Source organism: Sinocyclocheilus anshuiensis, unplaced genomic scaffold, assembly GCF_001515605.1.
Source record: "Sinocyclocheilus anshuiensis isolate Anshui unplaced genomic scaffold, SAMN03320099.WGS_v1.1 scaffold183, whole genome shotgun sequence".
NCBI lineage: Eukaryota > Metazoa > Chordata > Actinopteri > Cypriniformes > Cyprinidae > Sinocyclocheilus > Sinocyclocheilus anshuiensis.
The window spans coordinates 1717097-1730604 of record NW_015548309.1 but is presented as its reverse complement, the minus strand read 5'-3'; the positions used below and the strand labels follow the sequence as shown (position 1 = coordinate 1730604).

General features: G+C 39.3%; 1 protein-coding gene across 2 annotated transcripts in view; it reads left to right on the top strand.

The window, feature by feature from the left end:
- Window positions 1-13508, top strand: part of LOC107656325 (ELKS/Rab6-interacting/CAST family member 1-like) — a 298875-nt gene that overhangs the window by 195058 nt on the left and 90309 nt on the right. The window lies entirely within an intron of this gene.

Sequence of the window (13508 nt, the reverse complement as noted above, 5' to 3'; positions counted from 1 at the left end):
AAAAGTATTGTTCATAATATCTGTTGTATTAACCCATGACACCAAATTGAACCTTACTGTAAACTGTTAAACTGTGAAAAGGACAGGATAGTTGTGTTTTTCAGTTGCTGCCCATTATGACTTCACAATAAGTTTCAGTGCATCAACATGAATTAATGACTTGAATTGAATTGAATTGAACATGAATTGACTTGCATTATTGCAATACAGACATAATGTATTATATAATTATTATTATAATATAAACATGTTTTAGATTGAAGATGTAAAACAAAAGTTAAAATGAACACAAACCAAGATTAAAATAATTTCAGGTAATTGAAAAATAATACATGGAAACAAATGTAAAAGTAGTAAAAGTATTGTTCATTCTTAGTTCATATACCTGTTGCATTAAGTAATGGTACTAAATTGATCCTTATTGTAAACTGTTACCATAAAAAACTTGATAGATAACTTTTTATACATCTTGCCTTTTCTTCACGATTCCACAACTGTGTATTTATACGTATATGTGCACTCAAGGTACCATAAGGTTTCTCGGGTAGTTGGATTTGTCACCCATTGATTATTGGAGCCATCTGGCCTGGACCGCACAGCTTAGCTGATGCTAACCTTCACTGTCTATAAATCTCCTATAGGCTTTAAGAATCAGTCCAGCTCTGTGTAAGTGCCATTAGTCCTCTTTATAGAGTGGAATGTGTTCCTACAGAAAATAAATAGTCCAATATATTGTGTTTTATTAGCTTCGTTTACTGTTACTTTAACAAAAGAAAACCAAAAAGCTACCCAAGGCTCACTTAAAAGGCAGGGGAGAGCCAAGAGTGGAGGAAGGGGGGTTGAGAAAGACTTTAAAAAAAGAAGAGCAACTGGAATGGCGTGATAAAGAAAAGGAGTGTCAGCATTTGGACGGCGAAAGAGAGAAGCGTTTGAGGAGGTAGTGGCTGGATTTAGTCTCTCCATGATGAACGATCCCTTCTCTGTAATAAATGTATGCGTGGATCCATTTTCTGCACTTCACTTTGAACCCATTGTCATACCTACCATAACAGTAAATGTCTGCAAACGGACACTGGGTTTAGTCCCTCCGTCGGTGCGTCCCGGTTCTGCATCCATCCCTGATGCTTTTTGTAACATCAGAAAAATAAATTGTCTGGAAGTCTACATATACATTATACTCACTTTAAATCGGCCCCATTCCTCAAGAGAAGAGGAGAGTGATCTGCTGTGATGGTGCCAAGGCTCATACAATGCTCATGTGTTTCACTGCACGGGGAACTATCTGCTTGGCAGTTTTTTGGCTCGCTCCGACATTATTGAAATGCATTTTTTTATGTGGGCTGCCTGATGACAAGCCTTTGGCCAGCGAACAAATAATGTTTAAGATTTTTAGTTTGCTGCAAGTAAACTTTGTTCCAAAAATTGGCACTTTCCAAGGGACTTTTTTCCCACCCTGTACTTGTTTAATATGAAGTAGAGAGATGTCTGTACATTTATTTTCCTTTGAGAGAGACAGCTTTCAACAGACTGTACGGACGGACTGAATGGTTGCACAGCCTTTTCAAACTGAGTGTTGCCACTGGTCAGTTGAGGCTACTGTGCTATGTAAACATGAGGTCTGTTTTGTTGGTTTTCGAATTGAATTCTTGCCCATGATGTGCTTAAAAGGGGCTAGAATTTCCAGAATAATGGTCCTCAATCGCAGTCTCCAGCACTTCACTGGTGGCTATCCTGAAAAGTGTCATCAAAAGCAGCAAACAGTTGAACTCTGTTTTTGCTCGGGTCCTCCAAACTGTTATTCCTCCTGGACCTTCTCTAAGGTCAACAATTCTGTGTTTATCTTGTGCAAACTATCACTGACAGTGTTTAGAAAGCACCGCTCTCATGGGAGGTGATAAGAACCCCTGGACCTTTACGCCAGGTTTTTGACTCTCTTGAGTCCTCAAATTGGTGAGTATGGAGCAAATGAATTATGTAGGATTGTTCAAGAGCATGCAGGGTTGTGCAGGGTTGTGCAGGGTTGCAACACTTGGCAGTGTTGTTTTGGCTTGGCCAACATGCCAATTTCATGTCGGACACATTAAGGCAGAGATAATGAATATTTCAGGTTTCACCGGTTAGGCTTTACCTCTCAAACGGTTACACACATATCAGGATTTTTCCTCTCCAAATCCAATAGCTCGAAGATATTTAGCATTTTGCATCCATATGGTATCCACATGTACGGGATCCTGCTCATTCTTCAGTTACATGCCCTGCATGTAAGACACAATCTGCTGGAAGACACTTTTGGTTTTCTCTGATGGTGGAATCACTTGCAGATGGTGGATTGGACGAGTTGCCGGCGTTCACAAGCCCGTTTGATTGATGTCTTCTTTGACCTCTCTTCTTTTCTTTGTGTTGGGAGTGTAGCACATTACATTAGCGTTCTCTCCGCGCTGCAGTTCAGCCATTTAGATCCCTTCAGCACAGAAGATGCAAGAAGACGCCCATTTGGCCATAACAGGCTCAAATTGACGAGAAAAGTCTGTGCTCATTATTGGCTTAATTTATCGTGTTCTATTCAGTCCATTATTGTTAGTAACGTCCACATGAATTTAATTGTGGTGTCTTTTGATGGCATGTATGCCTCTCCGTAGACCCTCAAGTGGCTCAATTTGGGAGGGGGCTCTTTGCCAATCATCATTCTTATAAACTGAGTTATTAGTAACTAATTGAATGGCTCTTTGTGGCACAGTCGCCATCGAGCCCGTAGAGGATTGAGGTTGGTGTCCTCTATGACCAGTCCTCTACTAATGACAAGCCTCTTGTATTCAAAATATGCTTTAGTATTTACGAGGGGCTGCACACTGTTTGAGCCCTTGCCCTTTCTTTGAAGCTAAACATTGATCTTTTAATTAACAGTTTTTATGGGCTTCCTTTTTACTGGCCTGGCACTCTAAGCTGGCACTGAGCTGGGTAATGTAGGACTTGGGGTTTTTTACCCTGATTTCCTTTGTCTCTCTCGCAGTTTATAGCATATAAAGACAGTGTTTCCTTTTTGCTTCTCTTCTCCTAAAGCATAGCTCACCCAAAAATGACATTTTTGTCATCATTTACTCAACCTCATATTGTTTCCAAACCTTTATAACTTTCTGCTCTGGAATGCAAAAGAAGCTATTTTGAAGAATGTCCTCTTTTTGTCCATACAATTAATTGAAAGTCAATTGGGTCTAGAGTTGTATTGGACCCCATTGACTTTCATTGTATGGACAAAACAGTTGGAACATTCTTCAAAGTATCTTCTTGTTTGTTTCCCAGCACTTTTTGGGATTTTCACTTGTCCCTTCGGTCTTAATGGTGACTGGTGAAGTTACTCAGACAGGAAAATCGAAGATTGCACAACCAAGTTATACATAAGCCTGCAAGGCATCACCAATATAGACTAATCAGGACGCAGACAATGCAAATGCACAAGAGGATCATAATGCACACAAAAAAACATGCTTGTGAACTCATACTCATATAGTACTTTAACTCCGCCAGACCGCCCTATTAGGCCTCGTTGCCAGCTCGTCCTCTGTTGTGGTCAATGCTTCTTTTATTACTCGTCCTCCTTGCCTGCTTTTTTTTTCCTCTGTTTAAGGCGTAATGTTGTTTTATTTGGTTTGAGCTGTTCACAGGATGTTACTGCATCTCTGTTTAAACGGCTGGAATGCAGGAAGGTGATTAAGCCGACGCTGAAAGAACCACTCAGTCATACAACCCACAGAGCCAACAAAGACAATACACTCACCAAAAACGCACCCCATTTAGATGAAGAACTGGCGTTTTCAGGAACAAAAACAAAATTATTGTGCATTATACATCTAATAGGGCCTTTAGAGTTTAGATTTAGGGTTATAGGTTGTGAGTAATAAATACGCCATTACAAAAGAGTACTTTGGTACAGATACCATTAGATACCATGGTGCATATGATTTAAAAAAAAAAAAAGATTATTATTATTATTTATTTATTTATAAAATACATTTTTACAATGCACTTTTAAATACCTTTTAATTTTTAAACCCTTTTTTAAATACCTTTAAACCTTTTTTATTATGCATTTTGCTGTCTTTTCATATGAAAAATATACTTGTTTTAAATTTCCTTATTATATATATTTTTATATTTTGTTACCATGCCATTAAGTAACATGGTACTTTTTTATATATATATTTAGCCACGCACACATACGTACAATTATGTTTATATATGTACATATACATAACATAAATATAGCTAAACCTAATGCTGGTAATTCCATGGTACTTTTTTGTTGCTTTCAATACCTCATTATGAATAATTCCTTGAGAGGATGCAATCATCTGTGACATTGTCCCCAGCTGTGAGACGCCCCACTCCTGTACTGCAGCTGTGTCTATGATGAGCAGTCATTGTTTGATGAAACTTACTGTCAGTTATGTTCTGTGGCCAGTTTCATCTCCTCTCTCACAACATTTAAGTCTGCTGTTTACTTTAGAGACTGCTGATCTTAGATCAGTATGTAAAGTTTACAATCTTGGAGGAGAGAATCGAAGTGCTTGACCGCTCTTGTCCAAAGTCATCTGGCTGTGATCTGGCAGCACAAAGCCAGCTGTATAAATAGGGGAGAGTCTTGCATTTTACGGGTCACTCTGAATAAAACATGAACTAGAGAAGATTGATTATTAATGACCTTAGGGCTGGAACAGAAATAATCTGTTAGGCCTCGAGTCCTCCATTCTTTTTCCTTCCCTCTTCCCACTCGTTCTCAGCGCACCTTCATCCGTCTTTCACTCACTTCTCCTCTCTGTTTCCTTTCTGATTGGCACTTCGATAGATGCTTATTTTAGCCATCTGTTTTCAGACGTTCCCCTTCGAATAGATCAAGAGTTCAGTAAGGATTCATGCAGATTTTGTGATGATTCACAGGCTCACACCTGTCGGAGCTTGCATCAGATCTCAGTGTGGACTCCAGTTGCGGTCCGTGAGGGAGTTTTCCAGCGAGGCTGATATTCAAATCAAACCAATACTAGATTGTAGTAGGTTTTGATAATCATGTCGTCTTTTTAGACTATTACTAATGTTCCATCCTCTGCTCCTTCATTGTAGCAATTTTTTATTTGGCCCTGTCATTCTTTTTTATGAGATCCTTCAATAATTTAGACTTTGTCAATATTTTGGTCAAATTTGATAATCTTTCTTCACCTGTTGGATATGAAAGTGATAGTAAAAGTTAATTGGCTTGAAAGTTTTCCTCTGATACAGAAAGAAAATTTAGTTTTTTCTCCTTTTTGCCTTTTTCGGTCACATTTGGGAACATATTGTCCTGCGTCAGTTGCATTAAAAAAACTCATATTTGCCTGTAACTGAAATGGTACTGTATGCATAGCAATACCATATCAGTTGTTGGTCAATATTAGAGATTTTTAAATTGAACCCTTACCCTAATGCTCACTTAATCTTTAAAAACACTATAATTTACACTATGTACACTATTTAATAACTTTTTGATGTAATCTTTAGCAAATCTCAAAAATAATATTAATTTTTCATACTGTACAATGTAATGTTGTGATGACTAAATTCACTTTTTAGGTTTTATTGATTTATTTGTCATTTATTTATTAACATTTTGGACCCAGTGTCTTTAACTACTATGTATTTAAATTAATCATTTGATACAATACACTTATTGTGTCCTTATATGTTTTTACATTGTACCTATATTTAATACCTTCCTCTGATTACATCTGTAATTACACTGTTGACCCTAGCCCTACACTTTAACCCACACTTAAACCTAACCAAACCACCAAACCTGTCTCTAACCTTAACCATATCAGTGCATCCCTTGATATTTTTATCATTTAAGTTCTTACATTCATTTGAATCGATATTTGAGGAGGCTCATTGTTCAAGTAACTGATACAAGTAAGCCATGTGCCAGTAATAACAGCAGTCATCTATAAGTCACAAAGGTGTGTGGTTGCAGACAGTTTAACGTAGTTGAGACATCTGAACTGTGGTTGTCTGAATGAACACTCCTTAAAACAAACACATAACAGAGACGGGAGGTGAGACACAGAGACGTCATAGACTGACCACTTATAGATTTTTGCTTCACTAGTAGTATTGTTCATACTTAGGATTACAGATTTAAACAAACATCTAACCAAGTATAAATCTTTTATTTATAGCTCGTCCTACACAGACATGGATAAAATCTCAAACTGTGCAGCTTTTCCTTTACAGTTTTTACCTGGAGAACAATCAAAAATCAAAAGTGACAATCAAAAGTGATAAAAATACCCATAGACTTGCATTTGAAGGTCATGTCTAGAAACAACAACATCATAGAGAATAAAAAACACTTTGAATTCCTTAGCAATCACATAGTAAAATCATAGTAAATCATGACTGCAGGTTAAGTACTAGTGATTTTCCTCAAAAAATTTAAAATCTACTTTTTACTCTAATCTGAACTGAAGTCTCGAGCACGTCCTGTTGCTTTGGTTCCTTTTGTCCTGAGTTTTTCTAAATCCCACTCTCAAACGCTGTTTTTGTAATACATCGTTTCAACGAGTGCTAATCCTGAGGGGGTGCTGACCGGCTAAACCAACAAAACTTCTCTGCCGAGCCCTAAACATCCAGAGCAAGGGAAAGTGCGGTCCCATCTTCAAAGCGATGTGAGATGAGTCCTCTGTGCCCCGCGCTTGTCTGTTCCAGGGCTCGCTTCTGCTTTATTTTCCCACCCAGCGAATATGTATGAAAGCACCTCAGTCTCCAGAGCTGGAACGAGGGTTTGTCTCGCAACACATTTGACTCGGGGTGAGAGGAAGAATAATATATGAAATAAATACCCCAAATGATGAAACCATAAGCGCGACTGAGCCTTCTCAGCTGGAAGCCGCCAAGGCAAACAGCGAAATACTTCAGCAAGTTTATTGTGATTTTCGCGCCCTGACGAATCGGGTTTTTGTGTTCCCGAGCTGGTTGCTGGGTTGGGTTACAGCGACCGAGCCACAGCAGCATAAACTACACCAGCTGACGTGCCATAGAACCGAACATTTCAGTCGTAGCTATGTTCAGATTTTTCATTTATGTATTTGTTTATTTGTTCTTCCGTCCTTTGAAAGTAATGAAAAACGGGGCTTCAGTCTAAACACGAAATATTTCAGAGGTTTGTCACTCTATGGATCATCCTGCCAAGAGGGGAACTGTCAGTCTGTGGCGCTGCCTTTCTGATGGCTTTATTTGTGTGTTCACATGCGACAAAACCCACACCATTCACAGTCGTGGCATCTGTTTTGGATTGAACTTTGGCTTGGAAAAAGATACCCTGATGTATCCTACTCTTTCCTCTTTTTGCTCGCAGTCTAAACCAGTAGGCAGCAATATTACGAGTCTTACAGCTCATTCAGGGCCTATCAGATTAATAAAAGGCATTAAGGATTGAGAGGGGTTTTATGAAACTCAGTGTTTGAAAGCGGGTTATTTTCCACAAATATTTAATAGCCTGTTGGGCTCTTTTAAAGGCAGAGTGCTCCATGCTAACCATAGGGATGGTTTGTTTAGGGTGAGGCCCATTCCATTAAGATCCGTTGCCAAAAAAAAACTGATTGGCTCGTTGACGTTGCTGTTTTTTCGTCTCCTACAGTGGTGACATTTCACAATAGCTTGGTCTCCTATTCGTTAGCAAATGAGGATTCACAACAGTCTGGCCATGATCGTTAGGAGCAGCTAGGAAAGTTTGCGCCACTCGGAGCCTGTGGAGGAATGTGGTTGTAATTTATCCCTATGCATCCTGAAGCCCCTGCGGCAGTTTGGGCTGAGTCATTGGAGGGGAAAAAACAAAAGCGAAAAATATCTAAGCAGCGCAAAAATCAAAAATGGGGCTTTCATCAACTTGTGGTGGGTTGTTAACTAAAGTTATTTCAATCTGGGTTTCGAACGTGATTGCGTCCCTGACTTGACCACATACTTCGTAATATGTGCCCCACTCCGCTGAAGTCCTTCAGCCTCATTCAAAGTTGCGGGCAGGGGTGCGACTCGTGTGTCCGCATTCCCCCCTGAAACTCAATTACACTTGACTGATGGGGTGCACAGATCCGGCCGCAGATGAGGCGGAGGGCGGTTCTAATCAGATGCGGTCGCTATGCAGTCGCTTTTTATAAACGGCCACGCCCTCTCCGTTCCAATTGGCTCAAATCGGGCAATGCGCATAATGACACTGCATGCGGCTAGTCGTTGTTGGGAGTGTTTAGTTCAGAAATGGGGGCAAAAATGAGGGAGAAATGGAAGATAAAATGGTGTGTTAAGCTGCTAGGATGTTGCAAGTACAGTAAAAGGATAAGCAAGGGAAAGACAAACAGAGAAAGGGCGAGAGAGATCCCAGTTTAAGTGGCTCTTATAAAGCCGCAGAGGTTTCCTGCTCTAATGAGGAGGAAGTGGGGAAAGAGCTCGTCATGAGCTGAATACGATCCAAAGAAACCATTTTTAGAGATATGTTTGTGTGTCTGCTAAGAAGCTGGGAGAGCCGAGGGAAGGATAAGACGATAGTTAAGAGAGCAGAGAGAATAGTGCAGGGTTTAGTCTAACAAAGATAAAGCAGATTTCAAAGATAGGTGCTTGTAGCGTAGCCACCCATCCCAGCTGTTGGGATGGAGAGTAAATCCTCTTCTTATAAGAGTTTGCATTGAGAGACCTGCATCTGCAGTGGGAAGAGGACAAAGTGGATGGTTTTTTGCTTTTGCGATTCGTACTGTCCAAGACCCAACCTGATAGACAGGTAGAGGCTGTTTGACTGATGAGTAAAGCATCCAACCACGGTTTGCTCTGTTTTTAAGTTTCATTCGGGGTCAGGTTATCTGAAAAAGTTGTTACCTCAAAAGAATGATCGATAAAACAGTTTATCTCTCTTGATCCATCCATGATCAGCTGTAGAGAAAACACTAGGGGAAAAAATAGCAGGAATGTGTGTAGATTTTGTCATCTGAATTTCTCTTCATCCAAAAGTAGCTGCTTTTGGATATCTAGTTTACCTTTGGATATCTTTGTGACTCCCAAGTGCCACAAACAAAAGAGTGAGAGTATCTTGAGTGCCTTTCAATTATTTGATGCTGTTAACCTGTTTGCCATTGGCAAATACAACATCTTGAGTTTGTTTCCAGGTATACTGATGCACCTTTGAAGTTGTGTAAAGCCAATCAGATTAAAGCGATATGTGCAGTATTCATGTGTCCAGTGTGCCATCCGAGGCCAAGACTCCAGTTCATCTAGCTCATTCCTGTTGGAAAATAGTGTAATGAAGGGGGAAAATAATGTGGAAGGGGGTAAAACCTCCATCCAAGAGGTGTGTCAGGTTGGCGGAGGTAACAGCACACAAGAACCAGCAGAACACCAGAGGGAAGCATTTAAAGTTGGACTGCAAAGAAGAACCTTTAAGAAAGGAGCTTTGAGTGACTTCATCTTACTTTATTAGAGGCGAAAGGTGACCCAAAGGTTTTTTTGGGGAGATTTTCTTAAAAATGAGGAGTAAATCAGCGCTCCCTCCTCCTCGAAAATTATGAGGACCTTTTAATACAGTCCCGTGATAAAAAGAGCAACATTTCCTGCTAAAGGAGTCATTGTTTTCTCTCAAAATACTGTAGCAGTGTCACATTCTTTACTTCACACTCTTTCTTTTCTTTTCTTTTCTTTTCTTTTTTTTTGATTAGAGCTTGTTAGCCAAGGCCTGGGATGCTCCTGATTGCCATCTTTGCCTCAGCTATAGGGTTGAGAACTTACTAGATAACATTCCCCATTGTCCCACTAAATTGGAAGATCTGGATGAATATATGTTGCAGAGATGAGGCTGTGTCATCCAGGGTGATGTGAGAGCGGATTTGCTTGAAGGGTTTGAGTTCAGCCGTTTGATCTCCATGTGCCACTCCAGGCGTAAATGTGCGGCCCAGCATTTGTTGAAACATAGCCTCTCTGAGTCATCGTCAGTGCTGTCAGCACAGTCCAGACTCTCCTGTCATTGACTGACTGTGACGGTCCGCTGCTGTGTTTGTTCTGCTTTTATTAATGTAGCTGTTGTTTATCAAGACAGGAGAAGGAGGCTGACCATACGCACACAAGAACACCTGATAATCATCTGCAATGATAACACACTATAATATGCTCCTTTCTCGCCCGTTCCCTCTTTTCTGTCTCTCATCTTCTCGTCTTTCCTCATGTTTTTGGGTCAAGGCTGGTGTGGGGACAGATACGGATACTTTCCCTGTATATGGTGTATTATCTGTTATCTTTATAGCTCTGTTTTTTGAGGATTTCTGTTAAGTACACAGTCATAAAACAGGAAGTGACAGTCCTTTTGGCACACCGAGGAGCTTCTTTTCTTCTTTGTGTGTCTCTGTGTTGCACCTGTTAAAGTGTGTTCAGGTATTAGTTGCATATAACTTTTTTTAAAGAAATTATAAACTTATTATTATAAATCATTTTGTTTAAACATTCAGATTTCTTTGCAGCAGTTTTGGGATAATGCTTGGCACTCTTATGAATGGCATACACTACACAACTTTTGATTTTTACAGATTTTTGCCCCGATTTGCAGTCTGGATGTGTTGCTTGCTAGTTGACGAAAGTCAAAGCCAGTCTGCAGATTTTGAGCTGTTGTAGTTGACAGATTTCATAGAAATTCACATAGTGTACGATGGGCAAAATATTTTTAAGCTTCAGACTATGATTCCATCCAGTCAGAGGATTTTAAACATGCTTGATATTTTGAGTTGAATTTAGAACACATATTGTTTTAATTTCTCATGCATCTCCTAGCAACGAGGCATATGTTTCTGCATTTGTTGTGTTCTGGATGATGTGCAAGTAGTGTGTGAACCTCAGTTGTTTACTGTATGATGCTCAGTTTTTTTCTGTAATCATTTACATAGTTGGCAAGTGTATGAAATCAAGTATTTTAAAATAAGTTCAGATTTTTAAATCATGTAGTTTTAAGTTATGAATAAAGATATGTGATACTTCTTAAATGTACACCATATAAGTAACACGTTGCTTCTCTATTAATTTCATTTCTGAACTTTGACCAATAGAATTCAATCCTTTCTATCACTCCTGTTATGATTATTAATTGTATACAAAGCAGTTTAAAGCAGCACAATGACTATACATAGGTAAAGTTGTTGCATGCAAACTATGAGGAATAAACACTGGTAAACAGCATAAAATACCATTCAGAAAAACAGCCACAAGCCAAGAATACAACTACTCTAGAAGCAGCAAAAAATAAATCAGATATTATTTTTCATTAAATACATGATTTTATAAGTAGGGCTGCACACTTTGGATGCCAAAATTGTTGTAGATGCCAAATTCATAAAACTGCTGTTTCACTCTATAACATGCAGCGCATATATTTTTTTTAATTAACTCGCACCATTTGAGATTAATAATCATGCTAAGCCATCTCGCAAATTTAATTTTAATTTCGATTAATTGTGCAGCCATAATAGACAGAATTTGACTGTTTACTTTTGTCCTCTTTTTAGAGCTGCTTTACAGTAGAATTGAATTTTGTTTGTATTATTGACAAAATAATTGCCTGTTTAACACTGTAAATATGCTTTGACAAAATCGGTATTGTATAAAATGCTTTATAAATAAAGGTGACTTGACTTGAATTTGCTGACTCCATTCTGTGGAATGGATTTTAATCAGAGCTGAGCGTGCCGCACTCTTTTTGGTTGCTGAAAGCACAAATTAGCCAAAAATATAATAAATGACCCAGAATGTGATGTGTAAAATGCTGTACATGACAGGCGTTCCCACTGAGCTTTCTGCAGGAGTAACATAATGATGTAACCGTTAACATTGATTGCCAGCATCCTAAAAGCAGCATCGTCTTCACAAACTTCCACATGCCCACTCAATTCTTCTAGCCCATCTACTAGCGGGCCACCCCCTAGCCAGTCCTTCCCTCTCCTCCAGTTCTCCACTGTCTGCTCTTAATGGGGCTTACAGCGGCGGCGCTCTGCCAAACTGCGCCCTCACGCAGGCCCATACATCAGCCCCTGATGAGGCTCATTAACCCTCCTCTCATGACTCAATACACTCCTCATCTTTCCCTCACTCGTTCATCTCCATCATGTCTCCACTTTTCTTCTGGCCAACGTAGCGTACCTAGCGTAGCATTAGCACTAGCTGTGTGGCTCGTGAAGTGGCGGGACTTCTCTTCCCAGCGTGTTTGCCCAACAGTTGTGCAAACACCTGTCTGAAGGATCGCACCGCCTGCCCCCGGTGACCCACCGTGGCATGTTTTGATTCATTAATTATGAAATAGTTGCACGTTCCAAACCTACACAAAAACACACATGAAAGGGAAACATATTTTATGATGTATGAATATTACTTCCAGTTATTGTTACAGATGTCTTTATCATTAACCTTGTTAAAGTTGGCGTTCATAGGCCAGGAGAGCCAAAGAAAATACTTTTGTGGGTTTTTGTGAAATATTCCACTTTCTATGGGCTTTGGTTCAGTGGCTCATGTTCAAATCCGAAAAGCAATTTAAAAGCGGTACAGCACCACGAAACACTGATTGTCCAGATAGGGCCAAACAGAGGCCACAGACGGGGTCCCGGGACAGTCTGGGTTCAGTGGGATCTTAGTCAGAGACTGTGTGTGTGTGTGTGTGTGTGTGTGTGTGTGTGTGTGTGTGTGAGTGTGTGTGTGTGTGTGTGTGTGTGTATGTGTGTGCGCGTGCGCGTGCGCGTGCGTGTGTTTAAAAGTGCAATAGTGCAATTGATGCTGCAAAATAAGTAACTAAATCAGTATTTTTATGTTTTTCAGTTAAAAAACATTCTAAACTATTCTATAAATTTATTTAAGCTAAATTGCATTAGATATTTAGACATATTTAGAGATTATATATTAAATAGCATTCATTTCACCTCACCCATTCAGTGTTTGTTTATTAAACATTTTGGCATATTAATTATGCTTTCAGCAGTAAATGTCTCGTACTCTTCATTTCAACACACATTACCAAAATTAAACCCATTGCACAAACTTCCGCTGATTTTTCTCAAAAATCAGTAAAGGAAATGCAGAAAAAGTTTCCTTGGCCTGCCAGTGGGTAAGTAAAATAAACATAACGGTTACATTCTCGATTATCAGACAGTGATTATCTTAGCATCTTATGCTAGTTTATCATGTTATGCAATTTTGCTTCTCAAGTTATTATTTTTAAGATCTTCGAATATTTTTACTGGAGAACAAGATAAAAATTGTGATTATGGTAATTGATCATCCACGCACATGCTTCAGCTCCCTTTATTAATCTTTTCCTTCTCTCTTTGTCTCGCACTGTTTAAATAATTTGTCCTCTTGATGAGAGTATATTTTTGTCTTTTTAAATAATTTGAAAGAAAATAAACTGTCTGCTGGCCACATTAGCATCTGCTTCCTGTGTGCCACAGTGTGTGTGTGTGTGTGTGTGTGTGTGT